The 25,685-nt window shown below is 46.1% G+C and overlaps 1 protein-coding gene across 5 annotated transcripts in view; it reads left to right on the top strand.

Annotated features, from left to right (window-relative positions):
* The first annotated feature begins 1,759 nt into the window (after nt 1-1,759).
* APBA1 (amyloid beta precursor protein binding family A member 1) overlaps nt 1,760-25,685 on the top strand; it is a 189,617-nt gene continuing 165,691 nt past the window's right edge. For 3 of the 5 annotated variants that reach the window (XM_032866584.1, XM_032866583.1, XM_032866581.1), the window contains exon 1: nt 1,763-1,972. The gene's annotated coding sequence lies outside the window, so the exon portion shown is untranslated. Of the gene's footprint in view, nt 1,973-25,685 lie in introns of all 5 variants that reach the window. The other 2 variants (XM_032866582.1, XM_032866585.1) reach the window with 2 other exon arrangements.

The raw sequence follows: 25,685 nt of genomic DNA, 5'->3' as shown, positions 1-25,685 counted from the left end.
AGATAAAATCCTTATTAAAAATGGCCCACAAGGTCCTGCGGATCCTGGCTTCCGCTGCCTGCCTCTCCAACTGGTCTCACATCCCCTCCACTTCAACCCCACCTGGGTGGGCTTCTTCTGCACACTTTCTTCTCTCTACCTGAACCTGTCTCACTGCTGCCTCTCCTGGGCAACCTGAAAGGTCATTTTCTTGGGGAGCTTTACTCAGTCCTGGAGTCTAGGTTTCCTTGTAAACCCTTAGCACTTTTGCATTTGAAAACGGATCATAGTTGCATTTAATCATTAGTTTGCTTGGTCGGTACCTGTTTCCTCCAGGGTACTGTGAGCTCTGGGAGAACAAAGACCATGTCTGGAATACATGCGCAATAAATATTTACTGGGAAAAAGAAAAAAAAGAAGGAGAGTATGTAATGTCACAGCACAAACATGCTACATCTTCTTGGTAAATATTTCAAATTCACTACAAGATCTTTTTGACAAGGGAGAAGCTATTATTTTCTTTATTAAAGCAAAAATAAAAGATTCATTATGGAGTAGAATGCAAAATTCATACGAATTTTAAAGCTAAAGCACAAGCTTCCAGGAATGCTTCTGCCTACGCCCCCCGATTTTTCTCAAGGCATTGTGCTTAAAATAATACGGAAACACGGTGTGGTAAAAGATCCATTTCCCAAGAGATCTGGATAACCAAGGCTCATCTCCGTTTTACTAGATGAGAAAGCGTACGAAGAAGGCTTTGCAAACCGTAAGGCTGTGTGCAAATATAACTTATTATTACTGAGAAATCTGTCCCGAAGAGGGGAGGTGGCTTGGTTCGTACTGCACCGCCAATTACAGGTGAGGCTGGCGCCAGGACCCACGTCTCCCGAGGCCTGTCCCGCCCGCTGTTTCTCATTAACGCACAGCACCTGCCACCTGCTCCCTGATGCAAAGGTCCCCTCCCTCCCAGCCACATCTGGGGCTGATGCCCTAAGCTGGCCCCCAATACACTTCAAGTTCTGACCAACCAGAATCGAGAAGCGGGCAGAAAACCCAGTCGGGCACTTCCAAGCAGCAGAAGAGAGAGGCTTTTGGCCTGGCCCTCAGGACCGGCAGCTTCCCGGGAGGGCGGCCGGCTCGTCGGGCCCGAACCCAGGAGGCTCTCCCTCTAGCGGCGCAAACGCAGGACTGCAGCGCGCCCCGGAGCCACCGTCAAGCCGCTTTTCTGAGGGGGCTGTGCGCCCGCCGGGCTGAGAAGTGCCGCGGGTATTCCCGGGGCTGGGAAGCGGGAACGCTCAGGAGTAACTCAGGGAAGACAACACACGCGGCTGCCCGGCCTCGCCGTCCTGCGCGCCGAGGTTGGCCACAGCCGCTGCTTAAGGAAACCGGGAACCCCTGAGGCGCCTGCAGAGGCGGGTGGAGGTCCCCGTCAGGCCCCGGGGCGATGCAGCCGCACTTCCCGCTCCGTGCGCCCCGCCCGCGCGCGCCGGGACTCGCCCTCCCGGCCGAGGGGCGACCGGCTGCGGGAGGTTCCTGCGCCGCGCACGCCCACCCACGCCGGGGCTGGCGCGCTGGGGCTGGCGACCGCCGGGGGACCCCGCCCCGCTGCCTCGGGCTCGCGCGGCGCGCGTGCGCGCGGGTGGGCGTGGGAGGCAGGGGCGCTACTAGCGCCGGCGTGTGCGCGCGCGCTCCCCCGGGCGCCCTCCCGCGCAGGCCGGCCCGGCTCGGCCCCGGCGCGCGTCACGAGGGGCGGGCGGGCAGAAGGGGGTGGGGCCGCGGACCGGAGGGGCCCGAGCGGCGGCTGCCGAGCCCAAGCCGGAGCTGGGCGAGGGCGGCTGCGGTCCCGGCGGCGGCGGTGGCGGCGGCGGCGGGAGAAGATGGTGGCGCTGGAGGTAGGAGCGGCTGGAGCGGAGCTTTATTCCCAGGCTTGGCACCAGCGCTGTCATTAGCGCCGCCTGCTCCCGCGGGCCCGCGGACCCAGCTGTCAGGCAAGGTACCACAGCCAGAGAGGGAGGGGGGTGCCCGGCGCTGATGCTGCCCCCGACGGAGCCCCGGTCCTTGCCGGGGGGTGGGGGTGGTGGTGCTCCCGGGCGCGACTCGGGCTGTAAGCAACAATAGTGCGGATGAACGGGGACAGCCGGCGACATCCAGGGGCAATGCCTTTAGCCATCGAGCTAACGGGGCGGGGGAAGGAGGCGCTGAAGGCAGGGACGTCTGGTGTCCGGTGCGCGCCGAGATGCGGGGCTTTGGAGGCAGCGGGCGTGCCTGATGACAGTCATGCAAGGAGTGTGTGTGTGTGTGTGTGTGTGTGTGTGTGTGTGTAAAAGGTACAGCCAGGGGATGGGGGTGGTGGACTGAAGGTGTTGGAGAATGACATTTCCAGGAATCCCCGCTAGGCTCTCTCATCCCTTGGCTGACTCTCCCGGAGAAAAGAGTGTGGTGATGGCAACGATGAGGTGGGCAGGATGCACTTGGTGTGTGCGTGGAGAGAGGCAGTGGGATAGGTGCGGATTTGTAAAATCCCATGTGTGTAAGTGTGTGTGTGTGTGTGTGTGTGTGTACTCGTGTGATTGCCTCCACGGCTCCCCTAACTGAGCTCCAAACCCAGAGATGTGCGGGTGCCCTGACTTGCTGCCACCCGCTGTCTATGGGACAGTGTTTGGTATTTTGGCCCTGCAACTCTGAGTACAGTCTGTGTTCTGCTCTTTCGAGTGGATGGGATTCTCACTTCCCCTTTCTCTGGCTTCTTGACGCCGGGATGTGGAAATGTGCATGTGGCTTTGGGCGCATGGCAGGGAAATAGGATCATGGTTACCCCTTCTGGGCTTGTTAGCCTCCCTGGATTATAAGGCAGCCTCTATCCTGTGGGACTTCTCTCCTCAGCCCCTGTTCTGTAAGGGTCTTGGATGCCCTGACTCTGCAGTTTCTATTGTTTATCGCTTGTCTGACCTGATGGAGAGGGGGTCTTTGATGGCCACATTCGCCTCTCTGTCCCCACAACTTTGAATGTCAACTAGACCTTCTCCTTCCACATTCCAACAGTGGAAACCTTAGGGCTGAAGAATGGTTGATCTTTATGTTGGTTCTTATAGAATGAGCTCTGGAGGTGTGTATAGAAAGATGGGGTCAGGGGGAATATTTGAAAAGAAGAGAAAGATTGTACAGAGAAATGTTTCATATGGTTGGTCAGCGCCACACAGGCAGGGCGTTTTCCAAAGGAATAGGAATACTTTATTTCTACTGCTGGTGTCATCGACTCTTCCAGCTCTCACAATGGCTAGGTGGTGCCATATACCATTCACGAACTGAAATCTCCTAAGACCCATGGTGATGGGGTCCTGGTTTGGTAAAGTCTGCTTTCCTAGCCGATGTAGTCTGCTAACAGAGAATTTGAAAAATGTCAGGCTGGCAGTAAGTCACCCAGTGGGAGCCAGGACACGGAACTGCATCCAGAGTCTATGGCTGTTTAATTGTCTCTGCGCGATAAAGATAGGCTTATGTGGGGCTGGGTAGAGATAGGGAGATAGCATATGATAGCATATTCCTGTGTGTGTCCACTGCAGTTTGACTCCCCGGTGCCTGTATTACTCCTGCGGTATTTGTAGGAATTCATGCACCTCTGCACTTAATATCTTGGTGCTTCTTTATTAAAATGTTGTGTGAGAAGATTAGCCTGCTTAGAACATATTTAAACTACAGCACCTTAAATTCTGCTGCATTGCTGTCAGAATCCAAACTAGCGGCCCCAATCCTCTTTGAAAAGCCTGTAGCAGTCATGGCTATATAAGTAAATATATACCACGTTGGCCTCCGAGGGTTCTTTCTCTTTTTCTTTTTTAAAAAAAATTCGGTTTTGTTTTGCCAAAGCCTGAATGATACTGCTGTTACAATGAAAATAATAAAATTAGTGCTGTTCATGTATGTTTTTTTTTCTTCCTATGTATCGTCTCTTAATTAATGATGATACATGGAGCAGGTGCTCTTGAAACTGTAAACGTTAAATTTCCGTATGTCCTTCAGTCAAGCCTTCTAAAATGTTAGTGTGAGGTTATTGGATCCCCTCCAAGATTTAAGGATAGATTTATAAAAATGAATTTTGAATCTTAGTTTTACTCCCTATTAGTTCTGCCAATGTCTTTCTGGGAAAAGTACTTATGGAATTTAAAAGGCGTTTGAAGAGGTTCTGTTTCTTTCTTTCTTTTTTAAATTTTCTTTATGTTTGCAAGCAAAAGCCAGAGATGTAAAGGTCTTATGGGAAAGTTAAAGGGTATTAGAAATTGACAAGGTAAATACACTGTTTAGAAGAAGAATAATTATAAACAACACAGTCAATGACTCAGGAATTAGTGATTTCCTTTCTAGTGTAAATGTGATGATTTAAAAAATACAATGCCTGGCTTTTCAAAAGGTTGGACTCGTAAATTTAATAGTACACCATAACTTCTATAATTCAATCTGGTAAACAGTCGTACCTTTGTTTTGTGTGGATGCATCTTCTTCACTTAAAGGGCCATTAATGCTTTTTTTTTTTTTCCTATTATTGAGTTTCTTAAAGAAGTTCGTTTTTCAGAAAACTTGGAAGTAAAAGACATTTGAAAATTGGCCTGTGCAGCTGAAAGGAATAAACTATGGTACCATGGGGAGATGAGACTTATATCCTACAAGGAAAAAGTAATTGTGGCTAAAATTGAGAGAATTTCAAGGATTAGAAGCCAAAGTTAACCCTTTGGGTTAAAATCATTAACTCACAAATATTTAACTACGTACTACCTCTCAGTCTCCGTGTGCCTTGGATGAGTTTGGGAGATCGAGAGGGCCAGAGATGTGAAAAATAAGAAGACTTAGACCCTGCTCAGAGGAAGTTCATGGTCTGGAAGTCTGGGAGATAGGCGTACCTGTAACTAACTATAAAAATGGCTACCTTGCCAAAAAGCTATATTCCTTCAATGCTGTGGGTATTCATAAGGTGTAGCAATGACTGGGGCGCCTGGGTGGCTCAGTGGGTTAAAGCCTCTGCCTTCAGCTCAGGTCATGATCCCAGGGTCATGGGATCGAGCCCCACATCGGGCTCTCTACTCAGTAGGGAGCCTGTTTCCCTCTCTCTCTCTGCCTGCCTCTCTGCCTACTTGTGATCTATGTCTGTCAAATAAATAAATTTAAAAAAAAAAAGATGTAACAATGACTTCCACTGGAAGAGTTGGGGAAGGTTACGTGAAAGAGGTAGCATTTGAGCTGAGACTGAGACAGTTGGTGTTTGGGCTGGCCGGGAACGGAAGGCATCCTTGAGGAATGAGTAGCAGAGACTTGGTGATGGGAAGGTGGGGGCTTGCCCAAAGAATGGTGTGCTTTGGTTGAGGCACCCAGAATGCCAATGGATGTAATGAGAGGGCAGGGGAGAAAGATAGGTTGTCCAAGGTTATGGAACAGCTTGGGTACAGATTTCATTCAGTAAGCACCAGGGAGCCATGGAAGGTTTCTGAGGAAGAGTGTTGTCAGGGTCATAACTCTGCAGTAACCCTGTAGCATTGTGTTGGACATAATGCAATGAGAAAAGACTGGTTGTAAGGAGACCAGTTAGAGTCTGTCATCAAATTAGGGGTAAGCGGGGCGCCTGGGTGGCTCAGTGGGTTAAGCCGCTGCCTTCGGCTCAGGTCATGATCTCAGGGTCCTGGGATCGAGTCCCGCATCGGGCTCTCTGCTCAGCAGGGAGCCTGCTTCCCTTCCTCTCTCTCTGCCTGCCTCTCTGCCTACTTGTGATCTCTGTCTGTCAAATAAATAAATAAAATCTTTAAAAAAAAAAAAAAAAAAAAAAAAAAAAAAAATTAGGGGTAAGAGGAAATGAGACAACAGGAGTGGAGAGGAATAATGTGAACGCTGAGCAGGGAAGTCAGAAGTCATTGTTGGGCGCAGCTGAGACAGTGATTGGGTCTTTGTCAGAGAGGAGTTTCGGAGGAGGATGAGGAAGAGGAGAAAAAAAAGAGATTTCATCCCAGGCAGGACAGATTCGTCCAAGTGAAGGGACTAGAATACAGCTGTAGGTTTTCTGGAGAGATGTCAGAGCTACAAAGAGAATTGGGAGTCATCTACTTAGGAGTGATTTTGATGCCTCAGGAATGGCTAGTGAAGGAAATGGAGTGAAACAAAGCAAAAGATAAGGGTAAGGATCCTTGGGTCATGTCTGTATGTTAGAGGGGAGAGAGAAAGAAGAGGATAAGAACAATATTAAACAAAGGGCAGCTGGAACAAAATGGTGCCAGTCATGTGGTGTCATGGAAGCTGGGAAAGGTGAGGGAGCCACCACCATCCACATCTCATCATACAGCACATCCCAAGGGCTGAGGGTACAGTGAAGGAAAAGCCACTGGATTTGATTCCTGGCTTTCCTAAAGTATTTTTGGTGGTGGCCAAACAGTGGTGGCCGCCAGGCTGCCAGGGGTTAAAGAGTCAGAGTCTGGGTGCCTGGGTGGCTCAGTCTGTTAAGCATCTGCCTTCACCGCAGGTCATGATCCCAGGGTCCTGGTATCGAGCCCCACATCCGGATCCTCCTTGCCCAGTAAGGAGCCTGCTTCTCCCTCTGCCTGCTGCCCCTGCTTGTGCTCACTCACTCTCTCTCTGACAAATAAATAAATAAAATCCTTCTAAAAAAGTTTTAAAAAAGAGGCAGGGGTGATGCATGTGGAAAGCTGTGAAGACACACTTCCTTTTAAATAAATTGGACGGCAGAGGAGGAAGGATTCTGACGCATCAAAGAAGTGGCGTACTATAGAGAAAGTAATGTTTTTAGCGTAAGAAGACTGGAGCCTACTTTATCGCCAGAGAAGAATCCACAGAGAGGAAGAGAGATTGAAAATGTAAGAGAGAGTCTAAGCGGACAGAATGGAATCTTCAAGAAGATGGGAGGATACTGGGTGAAGGCAGAAGAAGGACTCTCGAGACAAAAGCATGGGGGTTTTGAGGTGGAAAGAGAATCATTTGACCATCATCTTCTAAGTAAAGTCAAAGGACAGGTGGGCAGATTGAGACCATAAGTAGAATAATGAAGTCTTGGAGTACGCCTTGTGTGGTAGCGGTGAGTCAGTTAGGGGGGAACAAAAGGTTACCACCTAGCTATGAAGGCCTGCATTTGGAGAGCATGAACGTATGGTGGAACCAATTAACCCTATTTAAGCAGAGCTTGACGACTACTTATGTAATTTTTGTAATAGAGCGCATTTAATGCTGTTAAATATAGTGGTTCCTCTTTCCCTTAAACTCAATGAAGAGAGAAAAATGTTTACCTTTAAAATTAGCTGAATAAAGACCTCCACCTGAAGTATTTCCTGTGACTTTTCTCTCTGAGGGATTGCTGACTTAAATCAATAAAGCATATAGTAAAATAATGGGGGGAAAAGTGTTTTCAAAAAGATGAGCTTTCTCTATCTATAACAGCAGGATATGGCTTTACAGGGAAGTGTGAAGTCGATTTTTCAAAAGAAAAATCAAATATAGCACCTCACCCAACACCATACTCATCATAAGCACTCAATAAATATTTGTCACATGAATACATGAATAATTTTTTTTTTTTTTTTTTGTAAGCAAGGTAGAGTAACCAAGATCCAAAATATTGGGATTTCTTTCTTACTTACACCATGGACATTGAATGAGTTGCATTCCATGGTCCATACAAGTTTATGATAGAATTAAAACAATTTTATTTATTCATACCTCCAACATATGTTGAGGCTTTACAAAAAACAATTTTTTTTAACAAAACTTTTTTTCACAAAATAATCGTGTATCCTTTAGATCCTTGAGCTATGGGGCTGTCATGATTCCAGATGAGTTTATAGCATTTCAGCTGTGGTGAGTGATGATTTTGAAGTCCTCCCGATGAAATCATTTATTCATTCCTTCAATAAGCATCGACCGAGCGCCTCCTCTAGACCAGACACTATTCTAGGTGCAAGGGATACAGCAAAGGGGAAGAAGTCCCTACTTTTCACTGACTTTTTAGCAGGAAGAGAACAAATAAGCAAATATATATCATGTCAGGGGTCGACAAGTGCCGAGAAGAATAAAGCAGAGAAGACAATAGGGCGTGAGGGTACTGTTATTTTCATAGAGGGTGTTCAGGGAAGGCCTTGGAGCAGAGAGAGCTTAATGGAAGGTGAAGTAATGAGCTGCACAGACATTTAGGGGAAGGGCCTAAGGCAAAGAGAACATCAAGAGCTCCAGGCCTGAGGTGGGAATGTGCTTGGCATGACCGAGGAATAGCAGGGAGGCCTCCTGGGTCTCCTTGCTTCACCAGGCCATGTCTTGTCTTCCCAATGGATGGAGTGGTCACCCCGGGATCCTTGAGGGACACTTAAGGATAATGTGATGCCTTGCCTTTCAATATTTAATCAGTCGTCCTTAAAGCCTTATCACCAGCTACCATGTTTGGGCTGACCTGCGTGTGAATCAGTGCTGAGTTTGTAAAAGGTGGATGTCCTCCAGCAAACCTTTATGTTGGAAAACTTGAAAACTGGTTCTCTCGGGGCCATGATAAAATGCTAGTCAGCTGGAAGCTGTGTGTCTCCTGGAACGGCCACATGGCCCTTCCGCAGTCTGAATCTTCTTTAGTTATAGGGTTTATTTCCTCCCTCCATGTTTCTTGCCCCATTCTCAAGTCTACAGTCCTTGAATATGTTTTGTTCACCTGGGCACACCCTACAGCCCACAGAAAAACTCCTGTGCGTCAGTAAGGGATCATCGAGTCCTTATGGAAAGGAATGAATGAGACGTTGCCAGAGACGTAAGTCATGGAGATGTAAAGCTCGTTCACCTTGACTTTTGTAGACAGCTGGTTTTCAAAAAGGACGAAATCACCACATGAGGCTGAAGTAGGTTGTGCGTACAGGGCCTGAGACAAGGACTTGGGTGCAGGTAGATTTGGAGGGAGGTGATCCCAAGAAGCAAGAAGCAGGTTCTGGAGGCACTGGAGAAGTCCCTTGGGTGGATAAGCAGAAGGCAGGGTGGGCTAGAGGTGGGAGTCTGTCAGCTTGTATGGGAGGTGTCCTGGCAGAGCTGTGGGGGGCGGGGCGCTGAGGGGACATGAGAAGGGCATCACATCCTCCTTTCCACATGGAACAGCGATAACATAAGGAATTTTTTTAAACACATAAGAGTGGTTGGATAGCAGCTATTGGTGTTTTAATTGAGGGATTTTAATGTATTGGGATAGTGAACTCTAGTTCACTCCCAGCCCAGCTCTGAGGACCCTCAGTTACCTGGGGGGCAGATTACCGTATATGCCCATGTATAAGGTACCTACAGTTATAAGATGGTCCCCAATGTTCCAGTGAGACGGTTTTTAAAGAGCCTTTACATCAGCTTGAAAACACACATTTTGGAGATACAGATAAAGGGTGAGATGTCTGCTTGTATTTAATTTATTAATTTGCTTGCATAGATTTAAAGCCACATTATATAAAATTGGTAATTTAGAAAATACGACATCCTTCTCCCCTCCCATTGTATAAAATCACTTATTCAAATCTTCCACGTGTTTCTTTGACTCGAGTCTTTTTCATTATTGGGCCACGTTTGGCATATTTCTATCTAACTGGTTTGAAATAAAGTACTTCTCAAGTGACACTGCCACTACAAGCTGTCCCAAGTCACTGCGTGTCCATTTAGATAACAGAAGAACAGTTGTTTTTTCCCTTTCTTCCGCTGGGTGTATATTCACGGTCTCCACAACCCCCCACCTCTGAATGACTTGGATAAGGACATCCAATACAGGCACCGGTGAAGGAATTTTTTTTTTTTTAAGATTTTATTTATTTATTTGAGACAGAGAGAGAGAGAGAGAGAGAGAGCAAGCACAAACAAGGAGGAGGGTCAGGGGCAGGGGGAGAAGCAGGCTTTCCACTGAGCAGGGAACCTGACATAGGGCTCAATCCCAGGACGCTAGGATCATGACCTGAGTGGAAGGCAGAGGCCTAACTGAGCCACCCAGGTGCCCCAGCTGTGAAGGAATGTTTATTTAAATTGGCATTAAAATCTTGGCCTCCGTATGCATGCCTCCGTCCAGTCATTCTTTTTCAGCCACGTGAAGTCCAGAGCATCCCTCTCCAGTACCAATGGCAATTATTTCAGGCTATCTCCCCCAGACTGTTCTCAAGAAACCTCTGAAACCTACACTTCCTTTTCATGAAATCTTCAGACTTAACGGAAAAACATGTTTTTGACTTGGTCTCTCCCTTTAAAATCCAGTGTCATCCCACCCAGCGTTAATGAATTGCTTTATTTAGGCTCCTGTTATCTTGGAGATAATGGGCTCTTTGCTTTGCCATATCCTCCAGAAAGGAATTGAAAGGACGGCCTCAGGAGATAAGAGTCAAACATAAGGGGACTTCCCTTTTCCAAAGTCTAATTTTGGGTAGCGCTAAACCATCCCAGTCCACTAAATTTATTCTCCAGCCCCCTCCTCTCCTACTCCATGGAGAATTCACTAACGTGAAAAATACTGCAATCATTTATTTTATAAAGGTGTTGATTCGTTATCATTCTGAACAATATAATCATTTATATTTCTGATTCTGATAAATTCTCTATCTTGAGATCAATTCTGTATTCATTAACAGGTACACCGTATTTTAAAGAGGAGGTGTACTTGACAAGTTCTGCATGTATTTTTCCCCTTAAATTGTAGCGTGTTTTAAATGCAGAGGAAGACTTTGTCACTGAAAGAAATCCCACTCAATAGGAATAATTAAGCTCTTAACGTAGCTGTTGAGTGAATTAGGATTCTTTTTTTTTTTTTTAAGATTTTATTTATTTGACAGACAGAGATCACAAGCAGGCAGAGAGAGAGAGAGAGGGAAGCAGGCTCCCCGCTGAGCAGAGAGTCCAATGTGGGGCTCGATCCCAGGACCCTGAGATCATGACCCGAGCCGAAGGCAGAGGCTTCAACCCACTGAGCCACCCAGGCACCCTGAGTGAATTAGGATTCTTACACTGGACTTTCCTAACCTGGATCTCCCCTGCTTCGGTGGCTTTAAAAATTTTTGGACCATGATCCCTAGTGAAACATACAATTTCCACCAGAGCCCAGCAATATAGGTGAGTGAATATAAGCACACAGGCGTGTGTGCGTGCACACACAAACACATCAGTGGAAGAGAAGTTTCACTCAAGAGTACTTGTCCTTTGTAGCATGTAAGACACTCCGGTATTTTCCATTTTGTTCTGTTCCATATGGCTGGTAACCCATTAAACTGATTTCAGCACTAATGGGCTCTGACACGCAGTTCAAAAAACACTGTTCTGTTGTATCGTATCCGTCAACGAGAGTGCTTATTTTCTTACGGTGTGACATAATTTCATGTCGGAAGGTTGGGTTTTTTAAAAATGTGTTTCAGGTCATTAGCATATTTGGATATTGGGTGGTGTGTGTTTGTATAATGTCCTAAAGGGAAACTTTATTGTTTAGTAAATATTTTATTTCTGAAAGAAGGAATTATCCGTGTGGGAACTGGAAAGTGGAGTCAGATGAATGGATCCATTCTCAAATCTGGTGGCTTTCCTGGGCTGTGCAGACCACGCCCTGTCCCTGGGCCCTGACCTCACCACTGGAGTGATTACTCACTGGCCTGCCTAATCTCTCTGTACCATTCTCCCGCTTCCTGCAGTTTACAAATGGCAGCCCCCAGGCCCCGGAAGTTCAATTACTTAATCCTCAATTGCAACCAAATATATTTCCTCCCTGATGTGAAGACAGTTTTACACCCAGTTCTCTTCCAAATAACTTGAAAGTACAAGAATTTTTTTTCCCCCCTGAGCTAATACCTAGGGGAGTCTTGTCCTAAAGAAGCTAGAATTTGTTCCACAGGTGGAATGTTTCCATAGTGTTAGGTAGTAGGAAAGTCTAACCTACTCTTATACTCAGGTATGAATGCCTCCTTTATGGCTCTCTAGTGGTCTGATATGAGTACATATCATTCATTGTTTTAAATGTTCCACAGCCTCCCCATCCAGTGAATGAAAATAATAAGGTAACATTACACCTGCAAAGTAGGCATTGTGCTGAGTAGTCCACAGCTAACTCATTTGCTTCTCGTAATGATCTCATTTACTCTTTACAACCTCATCAGGAGGGGATTTATGCAGCAGAGAGGGCTCTGAGGCTCCCAGAGGTCCTGCCAGCGATTACGGGGCAGGACAAGGGCACTCACGTCGGGCCCCAGGGACACACACCATCTGAGGCTACTTTTGCCCAACAACAAAGGTGTAAACCAATGAGAAAGGCTGTATTCCGACAGAACTTTATTTTTGGAGACTGAAATTTGAATTTCATATCTCTTCTACATGTCACAAAATTTGGGTACCTTTCTTCCTTTTTTTTTTTTTTTAAACCATCTAAAAATATAAACCACTCCCAGCTCTCAGGTAGTAGTACAACAGGCAGTAAGCCGGAACTTGGTTTTCTGACTCCTGGGCCCAGATAGTTCCTGCTCAGTCTTCTTTGTCCCGGGGCCCAGCAGTATCCCCTCAGCCCCACTCACCCAGCTGACCTCCCTTCTTTATGATGCCCTTGTCCCACATGGCGTGAGTCTGTGTGTGTGTGTGTGCGTGCGTGTGCATGGGTGTGTGCGCTGCTTTTGCAGTGAGGACTTCTCTCCACTCTCAGCGCCATGAGAGAGCTGTGATTTGGTACTGCCATCAATTAACCTCCAATATTGAACTAGTCTCTGGATTGGGCCGAGCCTCAGTATCTCCAGCTGTAAAAAAGCGGAGTGATGAAACCTGCCTTTCCTATCTCTTCTCACATAGGACGGCTGGGAGGGTCAAATGAGATATAAAAAGGTACAGAAAAGTAAGGTAGATGCATCACTTCCTTCTTCGTGACCTTGAGCAGAAGTGATGTGTCCCTCCTCTAAACAAGGAGTGGGCAAGCATTTCCATTATAGAGCCAGATAGGAGGTAGGCTCTGCAGGCCAGACAGGTCTCCGTCACAGCTTCTCAGCTCTGCTGCTGTAGTGCAAAAGCAGCCACAGACAACATGTAAACCAAAGAGCGTGGCCCTTTGCCAATAAAACTTTATTCGTCTTTGCTGAAACTTGAATTTCATATCACTTTCACATGTCACAAAATTTGGATTCCTCTCTTGATTTTTTTTTTTTTTTTTTACCATCTAAAAATGTAAAGAACCTCTCCCATCTCCCAGGCAGTCCAAAAACAGGTGGTGGGCTGGATTTGTCCCATGGAACCTAGTTTGCTGACCCCTGGCATAAATGCTCATGACACATTATTCCACTTGTTAGCAAGCAACCACGGTTCACTTTGGACGACAGCAACGCGTGCCCACTTTATTCCAACTCTCTCTTGACCTTCTAAAATACACATCTGCCCACCCACATTTTTCCCCACCTCCTTTGGCACTGGGAAGGATAATAGCATATAGATAGCATGCACGTAAACACACACATAGGAAGTATACGCTCAGTACATGTTTGTTGAATAAATGGGGAAGAGCAAATCTTGCTTTTCTCTGTATCTTATTTTTCTATAACAGAAATTCCACCTATTCTCTAGTAAACTTTTGGGAATGACTCAGTCAACTTTTGTAATTAAATTTTGGGGGCTTTAAACTTCATGGCTTGATGTCCCCCTCCCCCCCGCCATTAACTATAGAAGGAAAAGAATGTCAGGGAAGAAAGAAGGGGGAAACAGTCAAAACAAAAATCCACATTTCAGCAAAAAAAGGGCTTATTGGAGAATAACGAGAGTGGCCAAACATTTAGCTTTGGTCCCTGGGGCTTCCTATCACTCTAGGAGCTCCGAAGGCTGCCAGCTGCCCTGCTTTCTGCTGTGCTTTCCCAAAAATTTCACTCAGGGGCCAGAACTGGGCATTCAGCTATAAACCAAGAGGACCTGGTAGAATGTGCTTTATCTTTTCATCTGTGTGTCCCCAACATGCGTCAAGGCATCACACACATCTCTGAACGGCAAAGCCTGGAACATGGCTCCCGTTTTATTTTTGGATAAGTATAGGCCCAAAAGTAAAATAATTAAGAGATATATACGTTTAAATTTTTCTTCTCAAAGTGAGATGGACGGAAACTGGGCAGTGGGATTATAGCTGCACATACATGTGCGTTATTTTCCCACATGATGATGAATATGTTTCTCTGTGTTCTATCATGAAGAAATTATATATGTGTGTGTGTTTAAGGGGTGGGAAAAAAGGAATAGTCTAGAAAATTGGAACTGAAATTATTAATAGCATGTACCCTTTAATAACATTTGTTAAGGAAAGGAGCAGTTAGGTCAGCTTTCGAATAAGCTCTTTTTTAGCGTGCCAAAATATATTAATTATCTGTAATCCGGGAAAAAGCTCCATGGCTGGTGTAAAACACATTATAAAGTGTGCTTTCAGGTTGGCGTAGCCGGCCCCTGCTCTAACAGACGTCGTCTAGCCTAGAAGACAGAATGTTAAGCTGGTGTCAGAAGTGTACATGACTTTAAGTCATGTGAGGCCTTCAAAGCCTGTTTGGGGAAGAACGAAGGCTGAGGGGTTCAGGCTTTCGTTTCCTATTGTGTCTGAGCTGCTCTGAGTGAGACACAACATAGTGCTTGCTGGCTCTCTAAAGACTGTTTCCAAAATGACCCTTAGTGGGTGGAGGCAGCGGGGGATGGGAGTGGCGGTGGGCGGCAGGGTGGCTTACCAGAGAGCCCCAAGGTGGTGGGGAGCTCATTACCCGTCCATCTGCAGTTTCTTGTACAGAAGGAGGCTCCCCTTTATGAAGTCAAGGGATTGTGCTTACGAAGGCAGAGGATGACGGTTTTGTTCCTGATGTTATTTGCACAGTGAATCTTACCTTCTCTTCTGAGTGTAATTTTTCCTGTCTTAGACACAGACACCCCCTCCTCTATCTGTCTTCCCCTTGAGCAATTACAGTGGGGCTGGTTACGTCTCATGGCTTATGGGGACGGCTCCCTTCCACGCTGGAGGTTTCCAACAAATGTCTGGTTATCACTGATTGTCCATTCGTATGCAGGCTACGACACTGAAGCTGGCCGGAGGTCTGCATTCGCTGGTTAGGTGTGTAGAGGTCTTAGACTGGGCTCCCTAGAGCAGACACGGAGAAGAAGCAATCTCCAAATCCCAGTCTTCTTCCTGGGGAGTAGCCGCTGGCTCCTGGTAGTGTGTGGGGGGGGGCATGGGGCAGAGGTCTGGGATCTGTTACAGTGAATCTTCTGTTTCTAGAACCTTCTCCACCCCCATCTTCTGCTAGGATTCTGCAGTCCATTTATCCCAAAGAAATGTGTCAAAATCTGTTTGTGGATCTTCTCACTTCCATTCTCTTTGTGGATTTATAACTTATCTATGCCTTTCTCTTCATTTCGGTGGGCTCCTGAGAGGAAGAGGATGAAAATCTATGTGGTCAAGCTTCCATCTTTAACCAGAAGCCACTCAAAGCAAAAGCCAAAGTAGAATCTTTGAATGAAGCAAGCGCACATGCGTGTGCACACACTTGAACATCAGCGGTACTGCAACCTCTTGGAAATAGGCCAATCATTGGGAATTAGCCAGTCCAAGTATTATCTAGCAAAGTGCTATATTAGCTAAAAGCAGTAGTTATAATCTGTTATAACCATTAGTTGGATAACGTGAGCCAGGGGCTGTTCCTGATATCTTTGGGCTAAGCTTGGGGATGTCTGTCTTCCCCAACATTTTCAGGTAGTAACCGAGACACAGGTCAGTAAACGGATGTCCCCTGAACTATGCTTCCCTTATCACATCAGAGTTAATCTTAGCCATTATCGAGTAGTAAATAGGAACCTAAGTGAAACTTGGGCAGTCTCCAAAAGCACCGTCTTGTTGTTCAAGGAATCTTGAATTAAAGCAGCCGCCCTCTGTGTGTGACAAGTTTACGGCAGGCTAGGCTGAGTACCGTGCAGACAGCAACCATCTCTCCGGTTCTTCTGGCATGACTCCTTCCTGTGCGCCGAACAGACTTGCCTTTTCTTCCTTATCGGAAGAAAATCTTGGGCTGGTCCCTTAGATTTCCCAAGTACTCTTAAGTGGTGAAAAGTTAAATCCGATCTGTTAATCCCACGATATAGTCCTGGGTGATAATAAAAATTCTAAACTCCTGCCTAATTTTTGATCTTTAAAAGTTGGAATATGACTTGAACATAAGTGAAGAACAGAAACCCCCAGTGGAGTGTGAGTGATTTTCACACATCTGAAAACCCACGTAACTGGATCAAGACGCAGAACCCGTCAGGCCCTCCCCCAGTCAATATCAGGTAACCACTACTTTGACCTCTAGCCCCATAAAGCAACTTGACCTGTCTCTGCAGGTGTGGAGCTGCCGAGTCATATGGTCGGTGCGTGTTTGGGTTTAGAGACATCGGGGAACAGTTTTCCACAGTGGTTGCACCGGTGCCTGCTCTCCCCCCCACCCCCGCCCTGGGCGATTGTTTACGGGAGTTGTAGAAGTTCCTCACCCTCGTGGGCGCCTGCGTCATACCCTTCGGTTAGCCTTAGCCGCTCTGGGAAGTGTGCGGGGGGCGTTGGGCGTGTCTAGTTTTAAACTTCACCTCCTCCAGCTCCAGCCGCTGCTCCTGTGGAGCCCGCGTTGTGACCACAGGAAGCACACGCCCTGTTCCCCTTGCAGTAGAAGTGCCTTGTGCTCTAAACACAATGCCTTCTCTTTGCCCTGCCAGCTCGGACGAGCCTTAGATCTCTCATGGCGAGCGAGAGCCAGCCCCTGGCACCCGCCTCCCGCAGACTCCCGAGGGCCTGCGCCAGGCTCCTGGAGTTTCTGGGGAAGCCTTCTTCCCTCAATGGGTTCGTCAGCTGGAGTTGCCGTAACGAAACACCACAAGCTGAGGAACTTAACCAACAGAAATTTGTTTTTTTACGGTTCTGCAGGCTGGAAAGTCCAAGATCCAGGTGTCAGAAGGTTTGGTTTCTTCTGAGGGAGGCCTCCCTCCTTGACTTGCCGATGTCCACCTTCTGACTGTGTCCTGTCACGGTCCTTTCTTGTCAGAGCACCTCTTCATGTATCTTCCTGTTCTCACAAGAACATCAGTCAGACTGGATTAGAGCCCCACCTCATTTAACCTTAATTACCTCTTTAGAGACCCTGTCTCTAAATACCCTTACATTAAGGATTAGGGTTTCAACCTAGCGGTTTACAGTTTCAGCCATTATTCTCGTGTGTGTGTGTGTGTGTGTGTGTGTGTGTGTGTGTGTGTGACTCTGCCAGTTCTCCAGCAACATGAGAAATACTGAGGGGACAGTGAACTTTGTTAAACCAAAGTACAATCAGTCATGACTTAACGTACTAGTTGGGAAGACTTTTGAATAATGTAAGTAAAACACGTGCAATGAAGAGCATAAAATACCCATCTCTTCAGTGTACAGCTTGAGGACTTTTACATATATACACCCCACCACCCAAACTGGGATGTAGAACATCACCAGCGCCCCTTAGACTTCAGAATACTCCTTCGCAGTCCCTGTCTGTTACTCCCTCCCCAGGGGTAACCACTAGTATGGCTTCTATCACCATTTACCAGGTTTGATGATTCTTGAACTTCTTATAAAGAAAATCACATGATTACCTTTAAATTCCGATTCTTTTATTTGGTGTATTATCTGTGAGATAAACCCATGTTATTATATACATTGGTAGTCCATCCTCATTGCTGGAGAGTGTGCAGTAGTATAAATGCACAACAATTTGTGTATCCATTCTGTTGATAGACATCTGGGCTACTTACAGTTTTTGGCTATCATGAACTAAGCTGCCGTGACATTCCTGTATATGTCTTTCTGCCTTCATTCATATTTCTTGGGTGTTTGCTTGAGAGTGGAATTCCTTGGCCATCGGGTAGGTATGTGTCTAGTTGGAAACATTCTAATTGAATTTGTATAATAAGTCTTTCTGTTTGGTGTAGTTTCAACAGCTACCCTTCACAACTCAAGTATGGATATGGGCATACATGCTTCCCTTTAATGTGGCAATTTGTTTTGTTGACTTTTTTTTCTGATTAATTTTATTGTCGAGCTCAGTTTGCTGATGTGATTTTGTTACTTTTTATATCAAAGGTAAACGAGGCATATGCTTGTGAATTCACTGGATACTGAACAGGTTATTCATGCATATTTGAGGAATGTTTTTGTCACACTCTGTTAAGAAGCCAACAACCATCTACTAACAGGCATATTACTTTTTTTATCTGAATCAACAAGGTTATGCATTCAGAATACTTTTCATTAAAAATAGTTTCATGTATAACAAAATAAGCCAGTGCATATCTTAATTTTTAAAATCTTAGTTTTAAGCCTTAGCTGAGTCCCGTTCTAACCGAAATATATCAATTTTAGCTATAATACTATAAAGCAGCTTTAAAAAAAACACCCAATAATAATAAAATGGCAAACATTTATGTACTGCTCACTTGTAAGTAATGTCAGACACTGCTCAAAGCACTTGACATACATTAACTCATTTAATCCTCATCAACACTGGAAGGTATGCTATTAGGGTCTTCATTTTACAGATGAGGTCACTGAGGCACAGAGAGGTCAAGACACTTTGCCAAGACACACAGCTAGTAGGTCGCCAGAGTTCAGAATCTGTGCACGTATAACCATGAAACCACACTGCCTTTTCTTTTCTTTCTTTCTTTTTTTTCTTTACCACACTGTCTTTTAACTCACTCTCACCCTTCTGTTTATTCATGGGGGTGGAGACTGTGGGAAAGAGCCTTCTGCTTTCTCAATTTCTAGACAGTTTCTCAGTTTAGATGGAAGCTAGAGCAGTTAAAATCTTTATTATTACTTTGATTCCAGGAATCAGATGAAAAAGAATGCCGCCTGCTATCACTATCTTAAAAAAGCGCGCTGACGGAATACCTCCCTTCCCCCTTTTTAAGTCCTGAGGTCATAGCGGGGAGAGCTGCTGGTGGCCTGGATGTCCCTACAGATACTCTGAGGTCCGGGAAATCTAACCTTACATGGGATGAGGATGATCCTGAGTGAGATAGGCCTTCACCGCTGTGGTCAGAACACTAACTCCTTACTCCGCGGTCACCCTTGGCCCACATTTGCTGTGCGTGGACACGGCCCCAACCCTGTGCACGACCCAAGCAGAACCAAGCACAGAACACAGGTGCTCATGCAAAGCACACACGTCATCGCTATTGTTAAACCGGCAAGTGCTAGGACGGAAAGGTGAGGGTGCTTGCCTGTGACAAGGAGGGGACTCCTGTCAGGGTCACTCAAGAAGGACTTCTCTGTGTGAGGAACTAGCCGAGGGGGTAAGAGGAAGTAACTCCAGGCAGAAAGGAGAGGCTGTACCCCGGCCCTGGGAAGGGAGGGGGTGTCCGGAGGGGACAGTGGGAGGTCAGCGGGCTGGGGATGTCGCCAGGGCCAGGTCAGGCAGGAGCTCCAGGTTGCCCTTTATTCTGAGGATAATAAGCCAGTTCAGTGTTTCAGTTAAAGCAAAGATGTGATCAGATTTGTGCTTTTCTGACAGTAGATTGGAAAGAGGCCAAGAGGGAAAAGCACATTTGTAAATATTTTGCACAATGGAAGGTGATTCCCATTGGAGCACATTCCAGAACTCCACATGGAAGGTGGTGATTTGGAAGCGACTGGTGGAAGAGCGGGGAGCGAAGGACGGATGAGAGGTATTTATCAGGTGACGTCATCAGGGCGTGGGGACGCCCTGGGAGGTGAGGAAGTAACAGGCATCACTGGCTGACTCCCAGGTTTTGTTTGTGCTGCTGGAGGGATGGGGTTTTCAGGCGCCGAAATCAGGGCTGTAAGATGAAAGATGACTCAGTTGGGAGGGTGGGCGGGGAGGGAGGAAGGCACCGACCAGGACGCTTCTGTGAGGCCTCCAGGAGGGGGTAGGGTAGGTGCTTCGATAAGGAAGCCCAGAACTTGAAGGAGAGGTCTGGACTAGAGACTAATTTCTATCTTTAGAAATTAGATTCAGAGCGCACCTGGGTGGCTCAGTTGGTTAAGCGTCTGCCTTTGGCTCAGGTCATGATCCTGGGACCCTGGGATCAAGCCCCATGCCAGGGTTCCTGCTCAGCGGGCAGTCTGCTTCTCCGTCTCCCTCCCCTGGCTAGGGCTCTGTTTCTGTCTCTCTCTCTGTCTCTCTCAAATACATAACGAAAATCTTGAGGAAAAAAAAGAAATTAGATTCACTAATCCATAGGGATGCCTTGAGCTTTGGTAGATCAAGTGCTTTAGAAAGGCAGCATGGAGAAGGAGTCGAGCGGAGAGGCAGGAGTTAGACCAGTCGAATCGTCCTTTCTTAAAGCTTCAGACCTTCTCTGAACTACATCTGGAGCCCTAAAACCATAGAGCTCTACGATAGCATGGGTGGTTCGTGCTCTTAAGTGGTAAACCTGTCTATGGTTTAGAAAAAATTTTTGACCACTGTGAAATGGACAGATAGGTTGGAAGGAAAAATGGCTGAGCGGATATGGTTTTACGAGTGTCTAAGTATTTGACCAGTTTGTCTTTAAAATAGGTAAGCAGTTTGTACAAACTGTATATAAACATGTTTACCTATAAATTTGGCTAATAGTAAGGTTTAAAGTATCAGCTGTGAATGACTAGAAAAGTTACTTTGATGTCCTGGGTTTTAGGTATCTTAGGGCAGCTTATTCAAGTGTCCTTTGTAAGTTTATCGTGACGTTAAACCCATGCACGTATTCTGACCCAGCCTCTGGTATCATTTTGTTCCTAACCACATCCTCATCTCCCTACACATTTCCCTGGAGAACATTGCTCTTGGTGAGAAATGGTGAGGCCGAGGGTCTAGTGGGTAGACGGTGAGTAACCAGCATAAAGGGTTAATGACCGCGCTGTTCACTTTCCTAGCAGGTGACACCATAAACAGAAGCATCAAGGAAACTTCCAGCTCTGGCCAAGTGCCCAGAGGGGTGCCGCAAGATTCAGGCCCACATTGGGGTCAGCCTTGTGGCCCGGGCTGGCATCCACTGCCAAAGCTCACCAGCCACACAGTGCTGGCCTTGAGGGGCTATCTCTGTTACACCTGTGGCCCTCCCCCCAGAGAGCCCAGCACCGAACCCCTGCTCACAGCCTGGCCATTCTATTCAGAAGGACACGAGCTAATGTGGGTCATTTTGTACCTTGGACTTGATTTCCTAGAAACCAACGTTGTCAGAAATATTTTACCTGGAGATTTGTAGACACTCAGTATTATTTTTCCGTTCTTACGTATTGCCGGGTGCTCAAGTCTTTGTATTTTCGTAGCACACACTCTGGTACATGAAGGCAGCCAACTTTTAAGGCTTGATTGTTTGAGGTTTGCTTTTCTGTGTAATTACACACATAAACGGTTTCTTTCATGACCTTGAGTTTAACTTAAGAATAAATCCGAGGAAAATAGTGTCAGGAAACCCAAGAGAGAGGTAATTGGCTTTGGTTATTGTCTACCCAGAAACCTGTCAGATAGAGATTATGTGTAATATTTGGAGTTGGGCTGGCTATCTGACTGTGGTCTCTTGCCTGATCCGGCTACTTTGCAAAATGCTGATAAACTCTTGGGGAGGTGGGTGTGTTTTTATGGCTTGATTTTAAGAGTAATGATTTATGAAACTTAGATACTTTATCTGAGGGCAACAAGGAATAATGAACTAGCCGAGGTAAAACTGCAGATCTGAGATTCCATGATTTACTTCCTTTTCATTCACTTTGTGAAGGAAAAGGTTAAGATCAATAGATAAACTTTCTAGGTTTGAACAGTGCCTGCTTTCTGAGCAAAAAGAGCCATAATCCCATTAAAATGTCTTGCTGCTAATGAAACCTCAGGCCCCGGCTTCAGATATTTTCTGTTTCTATTTTCATCAACCTGTGATGACACAGGTTTTATACTGTGTTCCTAACGCACAGAAACCTGTTGAGGGGTTCTGAATATTAAGTACTGGTGCATTTCCTGACAAAGCAGTGGGGTGAGCAGCTGCGGGCCCCGCTCATCAGGGGGCCACATCTGTTCTCCCCAGTGATGGGCCAATGAGACAGGCCTTCCGCCACAACTTTGTTTCCCCATGTCCGGGGACTTGGGCTGGGAGGGCACTGCAAGGAGAAATAGTGTCCCTCACGGGTCCCTGGGTGCCTGGGCGTGTCTGGAGCTGCTGAATCCCATCCCCCAACTCCCCTCCCAACTCTGGAAGCAGTGAGAGACAAATGGAGCTCTGTTACTGATAGAGCCAGCTGGAAAGGGTACCTCCGGTGTGCGGTGGCCTAGGATGGGCTCCCGCGCTCCGCTACGACACAGTAGGGCAGTGCCTGCCTGGGAAGCCACCTGTGGGCGGAGAGCAGTCCACAGTGCAGGCCCCTGTGGGCAGGCAGAAGTGGGAGAGAGGAAGGCTTGACGCTGGCCATGCTCTGGACTTCCTCCCAGCATTCCCGTCACCCCATGACGAGGGGTGAATGTTGGGGTCGGGCCGGAAAGGCGAGGACGTTACTGACTAGGAATCCCTCATGGGAACATCAGAACAAGGGAAGGAAGTTGTTCCTAAAACATTCTGACAGCCACGGAAGGTAGCAATCGTCATACCTGCACAAAAAAACAAAAACAAAAACCAGACGAATTTCTGTATGTTCGATAACAACGTTCTATCACATAAGAATTATGATAGAAAACTTACTAACTATATATAAGCAAAATGAAGGAAATCAGTATCACTCATTACCCTACTAGCCCGAGATAATGACTGCTAAGATGACGGTATAATCTCTTCCTCGGTGTGTATCCAAAAATACTGCTTACGTGCTGTTTTTCATCCTTTCTCTTTCCATTTAGCACTATCCTAAATTTTAATAAATCTAGAAAGCTTATAAATAAATCTGGGAGCTTATCAAAATAAGACTTTTCCTATTTTCAGCTTGCTTATGTGCCGAAGGGCTGGCTTTCAGCTGGTTGTAAGAGTGGTGAGTGGATATACACCTGTTGGGTTTAAAGCAAAAGAGAACAGAAGCCGTGGGTCAGGATTCTTAGACGCGAGCGACAGAAAGTCACGCTGGCTGACCAAGCCGAAAAGTTCCCTGAAACATTTAGCTCTCAGAATTGCTGGGAGAAGTGGGAGCTGGGATGAGGGCTGAGCTTCCTGGAACAGCACCCCAAAGCCAAGCCTCGGAACCGGTCTGGCGAGAAAATGCCTTCTCTTCTGAGCTCTCCATGATGGGCCGCTTCCGCATCAGGACCTTAACAGCCCCCGAAGCTTCCCCTGTGCCAGGTGCTCAGCCTTGCAGCCTCTGCCACCACTGCGGACACAGTGGGCTCCCCTTCCCCTTTCACACCACCAGCTCGTGAGTCCGCCTCTGCGCTCATTTGCCTGGTAGGCAGAGCCCCAGTCCCAGTCCATTTCTCTAGCTGCATGGGAAACCGGGCGAGCAGGTATCTCAATTTTTGTCTCCTGTTTGGAGAGGCTGTCTTGCCTGGCTTACCTGGATGCGTGAAATGTGAACTCCCACCAAACACAGGACAAAGCTCAGTCAGTGGGGAGCCAAAGGAGGAAACGTGTTTTTGCAAGTGCCGTGTTGTCGTGAGTCCTTGCTTTATTTATTTTTTTTAAAGATTTTATTTATGTATTTGACAGAGAGAGATCACAAGTAGGCAGAGAGGCAGGCAGAGAGAGAGGAAGAAGCAGGCTCCCCGCTGAGCAGAGAGCCCGATGTGGGGCTCGATCCCAGGACCCTGGGATCATGACCTGAGCCGAAGGCAGAGGCTTTAACCCACTGAGCCACACAGGCGCCCCGAGTCCTTGCCTTAATCGATGTTTGCGGATAACTGACCAACTGTCTATCACAATCAGGGCTGAAAAATTGACTTCAATCCTGTTGGCTCATGTGGCTGGCACAAATCAAGGCTCAGGTCAGTCAGGATCAGATAAGGTGAAAAATGCTTTGTAAACAATGAAGAACTTAGAACCCCTAGTTATTCAGCCCCTCACCCAAGTTCTTTTTACCTCCTTTGCAGCCCAGCCTCCATCTGAAACTGTTACCTGGAGGATCACCATCTCCCTCTAGTTCCATCCGCACACAGACTTCTGGTCACTTGCCAGTTTGTACGGATTCTTTCTGCTCCTGGTGCTGTGTTATTCGCTGGGGCCCCTTTTCCAGAGCCCTGTTCAGACCCATGTCCTCTCCCACCCCAGACAATCACAGTCATTGGCATTCTCCTCATTGCAAACAGGCATCTTCCTAAATAAGAGCTCTTATTAGCTACCCCAGCTCCAGAGCCATCAGTGGCTCCCTGCTACTCAGGGAATAAAGTCAGCTTCCAAGAGGCTTCACAGTTAGGACCCCGGCTCTCTATCCAGCATCATTTCACAGTTCTCAACAGACACCCCCCAACTTCCTCTACTCAGACTGATCACTTATTGTTTCCCAAATACGACCAACCCCGGGCTTTGTTCTCATTGTGTTCTGTACCTGGGGTGCCCTCCCCCATCTCCATTTGTCAAATCATCCTCTACTGTTTTAAATTTCTAAACCTCTATTGTATCTGTAGTAATTTCTCCTTTTCCATTCTGTTTTATTTGACTCCTCTCTCTCTTTTTTTTTGGGGGGGGGGTCGGTCTTGACAGATATCTATCTTACAAAACCTTTTGAAAGAATTATCTTTCAGATTTGTTAATTATTTTTAGCCTTGTTTTTGTAGTTTTCTTGTTTTGTTTTGCTTTGCTTTTGTAGTTTTCTAATTTATTACCTTATTTTCTGCTTTTGGTTAATTTGGACATGCTTTCTCCCCCCCTTCTAACTCTTTGATTTGCATGCTTAGCTCATTTATTTTTAAATTTTGTTATGTGATAAATGTGTTTAAAGCCCAAATTCCTCCAAATACTATTTTCACCACACCTACATATTTTTACATGTAATGTTCACATTCTAATTCAGTTTTAAATATTTCTCCTCCGCATTCTTCAAGGCCTTTTACATATACTACCTCCTTTCTGATACCTGTTTCATCACACATCTATAATCTCTCATTCTACCCTCCTTGACTTTGAGATTTTTTTCTTTCTTAGTACCCTCTTATAATCTGGCTTTTAGTTACCTGTATGGATTTAAAAAAAATTTTTTCCAGCTGTATAAATTAATTTTTTTAATTTTAATTCGAATATAGTTAATATACAGTGTTATATTAGTTTCAGGTGTCCAATATGGTAATTCACCAATTCCATAAATCACCTGGTGCTCATTACAATTGCACTCTTAATCCCCATCACCTATTTCCCTCATCCCCCCGACCCAACTCCCCTCTGGTAACCATCAGATTGTTCTCTATAATTAAGAGTCTGTTTCTTGGTTTGTCTCTTTCTCTCTTGTTCCCCTTTGCTCATTGTTTTGTTTCTTAAATTTCGCATATGAGTGAAATCATATGGTATTCGTTTTTCTCTGATTTTTTTCACTTAGTGTAATGCTTTCTACCTCCATCTGTGTTGCTGCAAATGGCAAGATTTCCTTCTTTTTTGTGGCTGAGTAGTATCCCATGGTATGTATACATATGTGTATGTGTGTATGTGCGCATGTGTGTGTATATGTATAAGAATGTATATTTATATATATATAGCTCCCCCACATTTTCTTAATCCATTCATCTATTGATGGACATTTGGGCTGCCTCCCTAATTTGGCTATTATAAATACCTGTATGGATGTTTTAATCTCTGCA

The sequence above is a fragment of the Lontra canadensis genome, unplaced genomic scaffold (assembly GCF_010015895.1).
Source record: "Lontra canadensis isolate GAN:19392208 unplaced genomic scaffold, GSC_riverotter_1.0 scaffold31, whole genome shotgun sequence".
Classification (NCBI taxonomy): domain Eukaryota; kingdom Metazoa; phylum Chordata; class Mammalia; order Carnivora; family Mustelidae; genus Lontra; species Lontra canadensis.
The sequence above is the reverse complement of the archived record's forward strand: the minus strand, read 5'-3'. Positions and strand labels throughout refer to the sequence as shown.